The sequence below is a fragment of the Staurois parvus genome, unplaced genomic scaffold (assembly GCF_062004578.1).
Source record: "Staurois parvus isolate SC_StPar_1 unplaced genomic scaffold, SC_StPar_1.0 ptg001805l, whole genome shotgun sequence".
Classification (NCBI taxonomy): domain Eukaryota; kingdom Metazoa; phylum Chordata; class Amphibia; order Anura; family Ranidae; genus Staurois; species Staurois parvus.
This window is the reverse complement of record NW_028319601.1, coordinates 2,420,941-2,436,133: the sequence shown is the minus strand read 5'-3', so window position 1 is coordinate 2,436,133 and position 15,193 is coordinate 2,420,941. Positions and strand designations below refer to the sequence as shown.

Sequence of the window (15,193 nt, the reverse complement as noted above, 5' to 3'; positions counted from 1 at the left end):
AGCCTCAGACAGGCAATTAAATATATAGTTGAAATGCATATATTAGTATTATACAGGATTTATATAGTGCCAGCAGTTTGCTCAGCGCTTTACAAAATAATGGCAGATATTAGTTACAGTACAATTTGGTACAAGAGGAGTCAGAGCATCCTGCTTGTTAGAGCTTACGGTCTAAGAGAGGGTTAAGTGATACCAAAGGCAATTTCCCCAAAAACAGTTGGGAAGATTTACTAAGCAGCAAAACGAAAACCATGAAAAGGAATTCACAGAAAAAAGCGGTTACATTATAGATAAAATGCGATACCCAAAAAGTCATCAAAAAATTATGCTTTTATTACATACTTGCACGTAATTAGACACTTGGGTAAAGACCACGGTTAGCCATCACCACAAAATGAGACAATGCCAGAAAAAACAACCTAAAACAAGCAAAAATAAAAGATTTACTAAAGCTGGTGCACTCAGAAGCTGATTGGCTATCATGCACAGCTGCATTCTAACGTCAGCTTTATTTAAGCTTTGGAAATAGAACTTGGAAGCTGATTGGTTTCTGTGCAGAGCTGCACCATATTTTGTGCTCTCCAGTTTTAGTAAACAACCCCCACTGTGTATTAGAAGCAGGATAGGCTTCTTTAAAGAGATGGTTTTTCTTTTACATGCACACAGCTATACATTTCTGTCCATCCAGTCGCAAGGTTTACACAGCCTCGACAAACTTGCCTGTGATTGGACACTGGAGATGCTTCAGGATGATTCCTCATCATTGTTAGCATTTACTTTATCAACAAATGTGCATACAGCACATCAGGCTGACTCCTGGGGCTGCCCCAGCCTCTCCTAATCTGAGTGCTGCTATACAGAAGACAAGAGATTTGATAAGTAAAATTCAAGTACTTATGTTGCATTTGAAAAAAAGAAAATTGTGATGTTTTATGGAATACATAACTACATGCATTGGTGTGTTTTTATATCTGCTTGGAGTTCAGCTATAAACATATTTTGTTTCAAGGGGCCCTCTGACTATTCTTTCTTTTTCTCTCCAGAAAAAAAATCTTTGTCAAGGTCCCTGTCTACACAAGTCATGTGACTGGATCACAGGACACATCTGGATGAGTTGGCGCAGTTGAATGGTGTTTCCACCAAGGGCTTCTCAGTTCCTCTTCAGATCCAGGACACACAAGTTTAATTGTTGCCCTTCCAAAAGCTCAGCTCTCCTCCTCCTATTCTATGGAGACCTGGATTTGAAAAACATGACTGTATTTATTCTTGCATTTCTCCAGTGAACTTGGCCTTGAGGAGAAGACTTACCTTTTTCGTAGTGTATCTGAGTGCACAGCTTCAAACACCTCAGTCAAATTGTGAAATATTCTAGGTCGGGGATATGCTTCCTGTGCCTACAGACTTTGGTTAAATGTTATTTTCAAGTTACTATGATGAGTTTGTACCTGTCCCGTTGTTGACACTCCATCAAACATCGTTCATCAGTTTATGGATTTGAGTTTTGTTTTGACCACATGCTCAGGCATCTGATTTTCACAGGTTACGCAGGTCAAGGGAGGGTTTTGAATTTATGGCATCTACATAATTTGGGCATATTCATTTATGTTTAAAACATTATAGGAATGGTTATTCTGGAGCTGTTTATTTTCAATACCATTCGGGTTCCTTATTTCTCTTTTCTGAACTGATATCTGAATTTTGTCAGTAATTTGGTGTTTTGTGCTACAATGGCCAACCACATAGGGATACAGAGGGTACTCTTTTGTGCGCCTACAGGCTAAAAGTTAATGTCACCTTCCACTGTCTGAGCAGTTCTGGTGCACTACTCAACTTGTCCCCACCAATGCCTTTTCTTTCTTTTTAATCAAACAACACAAATTTTAATCGCAAGCTCTTAACCTCCTGTTTTGATAATCCCCTAAATCAGACAAATGAAATAGTTTTAATTATATTTATGCGGAGGCATGAAGACATTGATGCAACAATGCAGGGCTCCCAGTTATGCCCCTCGGCTGTGTATAATGTGTGTGTGTATATATATACCTGGTAAGGTTCTTTTGTAAGACACTAAACTTAAAAATGGGGAGATATATTTCACATATGAAATTTAGATCTGTTTAACCACTAAATATGGCAGGATGCTTGTCTTGGGTGAGCAAGAAAGCCCCACTGGGTGGCCTTCCTTTCATATTTAAAGTTTTTTATGATAGAGCATGCAAAGTACATTGTGTACCCATTTATCTGCAGGAGATACGTGTTCTCACACAAGAGAATGATAACACCTGTAAGGATTGTGTCCCTCTTTTAAAAAGATGCACTTTGTTGAATTCTGGATTGTGTTTACAGACACACGTGTTTAGGTGGCAACAGTAAAAGCATTTGTGACTCCAGGAAAGCTATCCCCACGTAAGAGCAATCCCTTTGTGGCCACAGGGAGTAAAAGTTATTTAAATATCTATAAGGATAATCCCAAATGAGTCATTGACATTCATTAAATGTCTTATAAATGTTAAGTCGAACTCTTTCCCCTGTAGATAGTTATGGGAAATTATATTTAGGTGAAAGAAAGGTAGGTTTTCAGTCGAGAGCATCGTACTTTGAGAATGCAGAAGATGACATACAATTGTCATTATGGGGTCATCCAGACTGCTGCTATTTTCCAACAGCTCGTTGGTACTGTAACCATCTATGTCTAGTACTCTGTCTTCTGCCAGCAAAAGTGTCGCAAAGACCTCTCTGTTATTGGTTTAGTTCAACTTCATTTATCTGGGACTGTCCAGTTGTTCTTTTTTAATGCAATGTTTATGGGGATTACTCTCAGAGAGTCCTGTCAATCTTCCACCACTCTTTAAAGATGCACAGCGATATCAGAACATTTTTTAGGCATCAACTCTCTGGTAGTGACACCTCTTCATACCAAGAGGTGACTTGAAGGAATTTAAATAAAAATACAAAAAAAAATGTATTTAACCCTTTCTGGAAGTTTTCCAATAAAGTTCTTTTGTATTGCTTGGTTGTAAACAGAACTTATTGTATATGAAAAAAAAAACTTTACCCCTTACACCTTGAATGTGGGTGATTGGGGTGCATAATCCCTTTCACCTTGGCAACCCTCATACTTTTCTGTATAAAGATGTAAAGTTATATTTCTGTTATGTAGCTATTTTTTTTCTTTTTTTGCATACAGATTTTAAGTCTTTGTGGCAAAGTTGATTTTTTTTTCTTTCAGTTTTAATGAAAAAAAATACACAAGTTTGTATTACACTTTTGTTTATCAAAGTGGTGATCTCCTGTATGTGTGCAAATTATTTTTTTAAGTCTACATATATGTAAAGCTGAGCTGTGTAATGGTGAATTCTTAAAATACATGTGTACTTTGCAGGAAAAATACTGTATGGCTTCCCCTACACCCCCTAGCTAGCATAGCAAACATCAGATCTCAGGTGCAACATGTTTTGCTATAGGGCTCACCTCTCTGCTGAACTAGGTAGTGTTTACATATACATTTATTCCTGGTGCCTGTGTTCAGTGTGTGCAGGCCATTTTCCTTACCTCACTAAAGGTATTGTACAGATCGCTTGTAATTTCTGCATGCACGTCATTTAATTGATGTTGCCTTTAAACAAACTCTAAACCATGGGATAATCTTTGTTGTTTTTTTAAAGTACCGCTACCTTCAGACTGGTTTTAACAATGATATATCTGTAGAAGAGGTGAGAAAAGTAATTCCGGGTAGTGATAAAGACTTATGGGATAAAATCTGGATTCATGAGAAATGTAAGTTTTTTTGGGGTTTTTTTTTTAGGCATTAAAATATAAAGCCAAACCTCAAATCATAGACCATATGTTATATGCTGCTACCTTCAGGTGATTCGACACTGGCAAAAGCTTTGCCGGATCTGTCCCCATCTAACACATACCACTCTGTGAGGCTCCAGTCTTTTGCTAGTCTCCTCTTTTGGAATTTCACCTTCACTGACACTCCAATCAAGATATGACTGCTTACTGCCTTCAAGGCTTATTAGCAGTTTCAGTGACCTTTGAACACACCTTGGGAACTGTACCCAGACCCCGCAGTTGCAGGGCTGCTCTGTAATGTATTATACAAGCACTGGTCATGCAAATGAGTCTCACCTTGCCATGTGGTGCAAAAAGTGTGCTTAGCTGCAGGGTGCTAAACAGTGCCAGGGCCCTGGTCATTCCTGTGACATCTAAACCCTGAAGACCCCTCTGAGATTATGCCTGCTGGGTGAAGCTTGGACCCTAGATTGGACTAGCAACATGGAAAAGGTAAGACAGGGTTTCCCTCTACCCCTTTTACATACTGGTTATTGGCTTACATGTCTTGTTCGGTCTGTAGTGTACACTACATCCTCATCCTGCCGTGGTGCTGCGCCCGCAAGCGGCTCTGAGAACACGTGCATTGTGACTTGCACTCTTTAGTGGTTTTCCCTAACTATATAGTCTTACTATTTGGCATAATTGGTTACATTATTATAGTGTCTACCTATTCAAATCTGGCAGATTTTTTTTACCTCCCAACTGGAAGTTCCTTTCCAGCTAATGATGTAATGTTTATAAGACTTCTACCTCTGCATTTAAGCTGCCATTTTCTGCAGACAATACAAGCTGTTTTTTTTGCCACACTGACGCCTGACTAAATATCAGGCAAGTTGGGGCTTATACAGCGATTGTCCAAATTTGGAGAATGTATTCCCCCCTCTTGACTATTTCAAAGCCTGTTATCCAATGGATTTAAGTAAATTAACAAAAAAAATGTCCATTTCCACCAAGGGCCCAGCCATTCTTGAGCTAAATTCGTAATCTACTATCCCTATTGAGGGTATCCCCTCCTTTAAGATAGATGTGTTGATGACCCTTCTAAAACCTACTTTGTGCCAACAGGCCCTGATCTGCTAGTCATGATTGCTCAAACTATGGCTAACTGGGACCCAAAATTCATGATGAAATTTCTCCTGAGTTGGACAACCCAAATCATTACACAAAGTTACAACTTTTATTTTCAGCTCAAATATTCTGTGTGAATACCATGGAGAGCCTGTGCATCACTGTAGGTCTCATATCGCACCTGGAACACAAAGCTGTATACTGTATGTAGCTAAGGCTTTATTTTATTACACATAACTTAATTTCTGAACGTATTTGTTTCATGTAGTAAAAATTTCATGTCAATAGCACATTTTAGAAATATATTTACCTAGAAAAATGGTTACGTGTTTAATACTTATTTTACCTGCTGTGTACCTTGAAGTGGTCATACTTGTTGCATTTCAGTTAGGACCATGTAGGGCCTGGTTGACCTTATACACTCTCTTCCTATCTCCCGACACTTTCCACTCCTTGTGTAACCTTCTACTACAGAGGACTTCTTTGTCACCTATTCATGGCTATCCCCAGTTCTGTTGTTTTAAGTATAGGAATTCTGTTTTGGCTTTAATAATATCCATTCCTCCGATTCACATCAGCGGTAGTATCCTTCCTTGTACTCCTCTTTCAGTTGGAGACAGACTGAAAGCTAGTGTTCTCCTTACATCCATGATGTTTTTTTTGTTGTCCCAGCTGGCACAGCATTTTCCCTTTGATCTTACCTCTGGCCCCCCTTGGGGTTCATTTAATCACTCCCCCTCCCACATTTTTTTTCTTCTATTTCTGAAACCCATACCCCTCTTAAAATTTAGTTTGTGGAGCCTATACAGCACTTAGTCCGCACCTTGCTCTTGCAGTGAGGTGTTTCCACTGCTTTGGGCCTTCTAGTCTTTCCTTTGGCAGTGTTGCTACTGTTTGGCTGAACAAATAGCAACTGCTGCAACCTATAACCAGCCTGTGCAGCAAGGAGCACATAAAAGGGCACCACACATCAAAAACAAAAATTCCTAGCTCACTTGCCAGCTAGTCTGCAACAATCATAAACTGACCCTGTCTAACAGTTCATGTTAAAAACAAGGGGTTTAGTCGCACACTTTAGCAAATATGGGTAAGCTGCATTGGCCACATCAAGGTACCACGGTATATTGTGGTCCTAACTCTATAATTTAAGAATCTCCCAAATAGGAGCACATATAACAGTTGATAGATTAAGGGTGCATGACACTCAGCAAGAGCATAATGGCAGCTGAAGGTATACTGTGGGGTTTATTTTCTAAACCTGGGTCACTCAGAATCTTGTGCACTTCTGCATAGAAACCAATCAGCGTCCAGGTTTTATTGCTAAAGCTTAATTGAACAAGCTGAGGTTAGAAGCTGAATGGCTACCATGCACATGTGCACGAGATTCTGAGTGATTCAGCTTTAGTAAATAAGCTCCTGTGCATCTCTGCACCAATTCACCAACTATACAAATAAATGGCAACAATCCCAACCTATTATTAGCCTTTGCAGCTTGGAGCACATGGAAGGGCAACACCCCATAAAAAACTAAAATTCCAAGCTAGTCTGCAACTATCTAAATTGACCCGGTCTAACAGTTCACAGTAAAAACAAGGGGTTCTTTTTTTTTTTCTCCCCTCCCCCTTCCATTCCTGAATCCATGCCCCTAATAAAATTGGGTTCTGGAACCTATACAGCACCTAGAGTCAGCACCACTTCTCCTTTGAGCAGAGCCACTCCCTAAATTCTGTTTCACATTTCTCCAAAACTTCTGGCTGCTAGACAGCTGTTAGGTGTCTACTTTGATTCTGCAGTGATGTGTTTCTACTGTTAAGTTTGTTTTTGGCCTGTTGTCCTTCTAGTCATTTTCCTGTAGCCATGGTGCTGCGGTTTAGTTCTGTTGTTGCCTACCCTTCAATTACACAGGTCTGCAAAAAAATTTTTTTTCAAGATCGGTTTTGGTTATTTCACATAATCTTTGTTTTTTGGTGTGCTGAATTGAAAATTACCTCCATTTTGTCATAGAACATCACGTTTCCTGACTATTAAGGTAACTATGTTAAATAAGGCAATACCGCAAAATAAATGGAAATAGACTTATAAAATTAAAGTTTTATTACAATGTTTTCATGAAAATCCTTTTTTGAACTGAATTGAGCTCACCTACACACACTAAACTCGATTCTTCTGCCCTGTGAGGCTCCTCTTGGTGCATTTACGCTTGTGAGTAGCATCTGGAATGTCTCTCTGAAGCATCCAACAATAGTCTGCCATCATTGTAATGCTCCATTTTCCCTGGTATCTCCTTTCCATCTTTTTAATGTCTTGGTGGAATCGTTCACCTTGTTCCTCACTCACCGTTCCCAAATTTTCAGGAAAGTAGTCAAGGTGTCCAAGATGGCGGCTGGAGCCATCGCATAATCACATGCTCCGGTCGCTTCCATGTTCCCGCCTGCCACCCCCCCCCCCCCCCCCCCGGGAGCCTAGCCACCTCCACCTACCTGGACCAGGGGAGATCTCCGGCAGTGCTGCGGCAGCAATGATCCCGGCATCCATCCCCGTGGACCATGTGTCTCCAGGACTTCCCCCACGGTGATCCGCCGACACCTCGGTACTCAGCCGCTCTGAGCCCAGGTACATCAGGCACGCTGGAAGAGCGACCGGCCGAGCCTCCTTGCCACTCTGCCCCCCGACTCCACTACAGAGGCGCCCGTTCCCGCTGGGCCCAGCCCAGCCGCCACCACACCACTTGCCACCAGGGACACTAACAGGGGTGCCTACTACCCACCAGGGACTACAAGCCACCATCCCACCAGGGACTACAAGCCACTCCCCCACAGCACCTCCAGACGCCGGCCTACAGCACCCTCAGACTGCCATGACTAGCCAGCAGTAGACCTAGCTGCCCACCACTCTCCCTCCACTCCCACAGATGAACTCCTCCGCCACTGTGCGACAGACTCTCCGCATCTATACGCCCTGATGCGAAACCTTTCACCTCCCTCAATTGACCAGCACTCCGCTCACTCTCCCAATATGCCACCTGCACTCCTCCTCGTACTCCTCCATTCACAAAATCTCCCACTACTCCCCCAAAACTATACATCGGACCCTCACTACTTCCATCTCCCCACTACGGCTCTCACCACCTCCTCCTGATACTCCACTCTCCCACCGACCCACACGCCACCACTAACAGACCCACACGCTCTTGCACATCCTGCTCCCATGCCACCTTTCTCACCCTCCTCCTAACCGTGGGGGACATCTCCACGAACCCTGGCCCTCCACCACCTCGCTCACCCACACAGCACCATCCTTCCACGTCCTGCAGCAACCCCCACAACCTAGTATCTGTCCCCCTGCTCCCTAAAACCACCCCCCTATTTTCGTGTGCACTCCTGAACGCCCGATCAGTGTGCAACAAGCTCACCGCCATCCACGACCACTTTGTTTCCTGCTCCCTTAACCTCCTAGCGATCACGGAAACCTGGATCCAGGCCACTGATTCTACCTCCCCTGCTGCACTCTCCTATGGAGGTCTCACCTGGACCCACTCACCCAGACCCAACGGTCATAACGGTGGTGGGGTTGGTCTGCTCCTGTCACCACAGAGCACCTTCCGAGTCCTCCCAAACCCCCCCCTCTCTATCCTTTTCCTCCTTCGAGGCCCACTGCATCTGACTATTCTCCACAACCCCCCTGAAATTGTAATAATCTACCGGCCTCCTGGACCCGTATCCTGCTTCCTTGATGACTTTTCCTCCTGGTTACCCTTCTTTCTCTCCTCTGAGCTACCCACCATCATCCTTGGGGATTTCAACATCCCTGTCAACATTGACAACCCGGCCACATCCCAACTCCTCCACTTAACCTCCTCCTTTGCACTTGCACAGTGCATACAATCCACCACCCACTCTGACAGAAATATCCTGGATCTTGTCTTCTCCAACCGCTGCGCTCCCCACAACCTCACAAACACCCCCTTCCCTCTCTCTGACTACAACCTTATTACCTTCTCTATCTCCTTGTCCTCTAACGCCTACCCCATCAAATGTCATACTACCACCAGCCGTAACCTCCGCAACCTGAACCCTGCCCCCCTCCACTCTGCAGCTGATCAACTCCATGACAGCATCCTCCCCCTGTCCTGCCCTGGCTATGACTGCCTATAACAATGTGCTGTCAACAGCCCTTGACTCACTAGCGCCTTTAACCACATGAAACATCAGACCCCGACTGCTCCAGCCCTTGCAGACTGATCACACCAAAACTCTCAAATGACACAGTCGTGCCCTGGAGCGACTATGGCGCAAAACCGGATCCCAACAAGCCTTCACCCGCTATAAATATGCCTTCCACACATACACCTCCTCCCTCCATGCCGCCAAGCAAGCCTACTTCCTGACCCTCATCGAAACCCTCTCCTCCAATCCTCGCCGACTCTTCTCCACCTTTAACTCTCTACGCTTTCCGCCCCCACCTCCACCCAGCACCTCACTCACTGCCCTTGAGATTGGCAATCACTTCAAAATCAAGACTGACACAATTCGCAAGGACATCGCCGCAGCTCACACTCCCTCCAAACCCGTCCCCACTCACACAACTATCCCCTCATCACCCCTCTCCCGCAACACAATTCGCAGAGACTTCGTCGCTGCTCAAACTCCCTCCAACCCTGTCCCCTCTCACACAGCTACCCCCTCATCACCCCTCTCCCACGGCCCCACCACTGCTCTGACCTTCACCCCACCCAACATTCCTCACACTGAAGCCCCCTCAACACTCCACACCTTCGAACCTTACTACCATCGAGGAAGTCTCCAAGGTCTTCTCTGATGCCTGCCTCACCACCTGCCCCCTCGACCCTATCCCCTCACAACTCCTATGACCTCCCTCCCCCTGCATCCTTCGCTCCCTCACCCACATCTTTATTCTCTCCCTCTCTTCCGGCGCATTCCCCTCCCCTCTGAAGCATGCACACATCACCCCCATACTTAAAAAGCCCTCCCTGAATCCCAATGACCCGAACAAGCTCAGACCCATCTCCCTGCTCCCGTTCACATCCAAACTCCTCAAGCGCTTAGTCTACACTCGCCTAAGCTCTCACCTCAACGACAACAACCTCCTCAATCCTCTACAGTCCGGCTTCCGTCCCCTACACTCCACCGAAACTGCCTTACTCAAACTCTCCAACGACCTTCTAACCGCCAAAGCTAATGGCCACTATTCAGTGCTCCTACTCCTTGACCTCTCCACGGCCTTCGACACAGTCCACCACCCCCTCCTCCTCAAAAAAACTACACTCCCTCGGTTCCAGAGATTCCACTCTCTCCTGGCTCTCATCCTACCTATCACAATGCTCTTTCAGTGTTACTTATAATGCTACCACCTCCCCCTCACTCCCCCTCTCTGTTGGGGTCCCTCAAGGCTCCGTCCTCGGGGCCCCTTCTCTTCTCCATCTACGCCTCCTCCCTTGGCCAACTCATACACTCTCACGGCTTCAACTACCACCTCTATGCCGACGACACACAAATCTATCTCTCAACCCCTCACCTCACCCCCTCAGTCTCCGCCCGAATCACAAACCTACTGAACGACATATCAGACTGGATGTCGCTCCACTTCCTTAAACTGAACCTCTCCAAAACCGAGCACCTAGTCTTCCCCCCCCCAGCCCACACACCACCCCCATTGACTTCTCCATCACGTCCGACAATGCCACCATCAGGCCCGCCCTGCAGGCCAGAGTACTTGGTGTCATTCTGGACTCCAACCTATCCTTCCAGCCCCAAGTCTAATCATTAACAAACTCATGCAGACTCCACCTCCGCAACATCGCCAAAATCCGCACGTTCCTAACCCCAGAACTACTAAACAGCTCATCAACTCCCTCATCATGTCACCACTCGATTACTGCAACTCCCTCCTCACTGGCCTGCCTCGCCACAGGCTATCCCCACTTCAGTCAATCCTGAATACGGCAGCCAGACTCATTCACCTTACCAACCGCTCCTTTTCCGCCACCCCCCTCTGCCAATCCCTCCACTGGCTTCCGATTGCGCAACGGATCAAATTCAAAATCCTAACACTGATGTACAAAGCTGTCCACCATACTGCCCCAAATTACATCACCGACCTAATAACCAAGTACCACCCAACATGCACACTCCGCTTCTCACAAGATCTCCTTCTCTCTAGTACCCTGGTCTCCTCCTCCCATGCTCGCCTCCAGGATTTCTCCAGGGTGTCACCCATCCTCTGGAACTCCCTGCCCCAATCCATCAGACTATCATCTACTCTCCTCTCCTTTAGGCGTACCCTGAAAACCCACCTCTTCAGGGAAGCCTACCTCACCCCCTGCTAATTTGCCGACCTCCTCCACTCTTCCTACCACTCCATCCCCTACAGCTATCTCCTCCTGTACCACTATCCACTCCCTCCTAGATTGTAAGCTCGAAAGAGCAAGGCCCTCGAACCTCTCGTGTATCGCATTGTATTGTTACTGTACTGTCGCATGTTCTATCCCCCATTGTAATGTATAGCGCTGAGTGAACTGTTGGCGCTTTATAAATACTGTATAATAATAATAAGGTGGGACTGGAGGAAATGCACTTTCAAACTTGTCAGGCAACCTAATGCTTGAAATGCTTTCAGCATTCGTCCGACGATCTTTTTGTAGTGAGGATCTTTGTTATTGCCTAAAAATTTCTGTACTTCTTTAAATGCAATCCACCCTTCTTTTTGAGGATCCATCATGGTATTGACGAACTCTTGATCAACTATAAGCCTTCTAATGTCTGGTCCGACGAACACAACTTCCTTCTATTTTGCCTCCAACAGGCCTGGAAACTTGGTGACCAAGTATTTGAAGCATTCTCCATCTCTTGGAAGTGATTTTACGAATTGCTTCATCAATCCCAATTTTATGTAGCGAGGTGGTCGAGAAACTTTGGTACCTTCCCATAAAGTTCTTCTGAGGACATTTTTTTCACCGACTGTTAGCACCCTTGGCTGCCAACTCTTCTTGGTCCAGTGATTTTGTCGGTCTCGACTGTCCCATAGACACAGAAAACAAGGGTATTTGGTATACCCAGCTTGTTGCCCGAGCAGCATGCACAAGACCTTCAAGTCCCCACACACTTGCCAACCATGGTCTTCATATTTAAGATTACAAAGAACCAATTCCAAGTTCTCGTAGGTTTCCTTCAAGTGTACGGAATGACCTACAGGTATGGAAGCGTAAAAACCATCGTTGTGGAGTAAAACTGCTTTGAGACTTCTTTTTGAAGAATCTATAAAAAGACGCCATTGCTCTGAATCATATTGGATTTTAAATTGACCCATCAGACCTTTGACATCGATGCAATAAACCAACTTGTCTTCCTGGGCAAAGTAAGGAACGAACTCCTTTTCACGATGTCTGAACCATGAAGATGACACTCCTGGCAACCATAAATTCCTGCTTTTCAGCCTTGATCCGAGTAACTCAGCGGCATCTTTGGGAAGATTCAAGTCTCTTACCAAATCATTCATCTCCTCCTGAGAAAACAATTTTGGTCTTGTATCATCCTCAAAGTCAGAATTTAATTCGTCATCTGGTTCAGGTATGACTTCATCTTCATCGGAGCTAGGTATCTCTTCCAAGGTAGCAGGGGGCTTGGGTACTGGTATATCTGTGCCATGAGGGATAGGATGAATTGTTGAGTGAAGATTGCGGTATGAAATGGAATGCTTCCATTTGGAATTAAACCCTTTCACATCGCATGAACAAAAGTAACAGTTGTCACTATGGTTCTTTTGCTCTTGCCATACCATAGGAATCCCATAATGGAAAGATTTTTTCTTACCCTTGAACCATTTTCAGAGGTCCTCAACACACCATTTGCATGCTTTATGAGGCGCCCAAACTTTATCTTGATCTCCAATTTTTAGTTTAAAGTATGCAAAGTATACTTTTTTTTCACAAAGTCTGTAATCTGCTGTTGCTTCAACACTGTATATTCACCACAGATGAAACAGAAACTGTCTGGCGAATTAAGCCATAACATAACGGTTGAAGAATGACGAGCTAACATGAACTGCGATGAAAAAGTGTGAACAGCCTAGAACCAAGAACCTGATGATGATTCATGCACAAGTGTGGACTGCAGGAGAGAGCAGCTCTGTGTCTGTACACGAGATGTCACAGTGTTGGCCACGCCCCCTGCACTAACCGGAGCTGCTGCTATCTGCCTTCTACCATTAGAAGCACAGACTCAGGGCTGAGGCTTACACATACAGCATGCTGCTGAGTATCCTAGTAGTCAGACATGTCACTCAGAGCAGCAATTGTATTCACCCCCTGTGCGCGGGGGAGGGGCAGAGATTGTCTACCTGCAAATAACAACAAAGGGCAAGAAGAGAACTAGGGAAATGAGGAAATAGATTTTTTTCCCTAAAACTTGCTTAGCTTATTTATATATTGCTGACCATCGGATTTACAGTGCTTTATTTTTTTTTACATAACTCGGAAAACCTGTTTTTTTGGCTTTTTATATCTTAAATGCACTTATGTGAATTAATTGTAATTTGGACTTTAAATTTGGTTAAAAACCCATAATATAATAAAAAATTAAATTTTAAGACAATTTTGCATTTTGTGGCAAATCATGACGTCTAGGAGTTTTTTCAATATTTTATTTGTTTTCAGCATACCAAAATACATGGAAATTAGATGAAAATAATTAAACAGCTTTTTAGTCGCAGATTGTATCCCATGCTCTATGAAATGATTCCTGTGTCCTGTTACTGTACAAGTACCTGTAAGATCCATATCTTGATGTACAGTACAGGGCATGGTCCTTCTCTTCCCCCATACCCCCCCCCCCCCCCCCCCCATTCTCTGATCCTTTTTTTTTTTTTTGAAGCCTCACTGAGTGGGTGGGATTATATGAGGACACTGGAGGTTGGACCTTTTTTCCGCTGTCTAATCAGCTGAAGCTAGCGGCATGTAACTTATTATTTATTACAGGTGCTTGTATAGTGCTGTCAATTTACGGTTTACCATTTACTTATGGTCTATGAATCGATTCCTGTGTCCTGAACTCCAAGATATGGAATTTACATGTATGTAGAAATTTTTTTGTTTGTTATGGATAGTATATGCAATGGATAAAGCATCATCATTTTTTTTCTTCCTGCCTTTGTTCCATTTGTTTTTCCTTTGCTTCCTATCCAGGAGACACACCAGGAAGTGAGGAATAATCCTTTCTTGGGCAATTATGCCCAGGACATAAATCACCATTGGAAGCTTTACTGCTATTCTGGTGACGGATAGAAATTGTCTGGTTTCCTATCACTTTCTATGAGGCTACCAGTGCTCACCAAATAAGGGGGTGAGTCTCCAGCAGGGACCCAGACAGCAAAAAAGAAAAGTGCCTGTTTTTTTTTTTTTTTTTTTTACCCTTCTCGCTCTGCAAAAAAAAAAATGTTTCCCCCAAGCAAACGCATACACCACAGAATAACATCTCAACACACACACAGAAAAAAAAATCCACTTCCAAAAATACCAGGCCAGCAACAACATCTACATATTTAATATGCTACATACTCTAACCTTTACCATACCTCTGGTCCGTCCAACATACCAATCCAGCAGTTTGGAACAAATTTGGTAAGAATTTGAAATAGTTTCCAAGCTGGTAATCTGGAGCCATTTTGCCAAAATAATTTTTTGAAATTTGTTTAAAGCTACCCTTTGGTGAAAAGTCAACTACTTTAGTTTCAAATTGCCTGCTGATATTGAATCCCTCACTGGTAATGGATATGGAGATGTCAGCTTGTGTGTTCAATACTCTACACTTGATCTTAGCCAAAAGGCTGATTAGTGGTGTGATGTATTTTACAACAAACTGTGTTCTACTAAGCCCCAATCTCAGTTTGACCTGTTCTGGAACTTCTAGATTCTCCAAAATATACAGTTGTGTTCAAAATAATAGTGTTGAAAAAAGTGAATAAAGCTCAAAATCCTTCTAATAGCTTTTATTTCCATACACACAAATGCATTGGGAACACTACACATTCTATTCCAAATCAAAACATGAAGAAAAATATATCAAATTTGTGTTGTTCCTCTAAAAAAAATTGAAGAAAAGTGAATATTAGACTGTTCAAAAAAAATAACAGGGTTTGTATTCTTCTTTACAAACTCAAACATTCACTATATAAACTGAAAAATGTTTGAAGATTTTGCTTTCCTTTGAATCACTTAATGAATATTTAGTTGTATAAGCACTGTTTCTGAGAACTGCTGTACATCTGTGTT

The 15,193-nt window shown here is 43.7% G+C and overlaps 1 protein-coding gene across 3 annotated transcripts in view; it reads left to right on the top strand.

The window, feature by feature from the left end:
* ZNF609 (zinc finger protein 609) overlaps window positions 1-3,279 on the top strand; it is a 144,497-nt gene extending 141,218 nt beyond the window's left edge. For all 3 annotated transcript variants that reach the window (XM_089663950.1, XM_089663951.1, XM_089663949.1), the window contains exon 10: window positions 1,044-3,279. The gene's annotated coding sequence lies outside the window, so the exon portion shown is untranslated. The remainder of the gene's footprint in view (window positions 1-1,043) is intronic.
* Window positions 3,280-15,193: the final 11,914 nt, after the last annotated feature.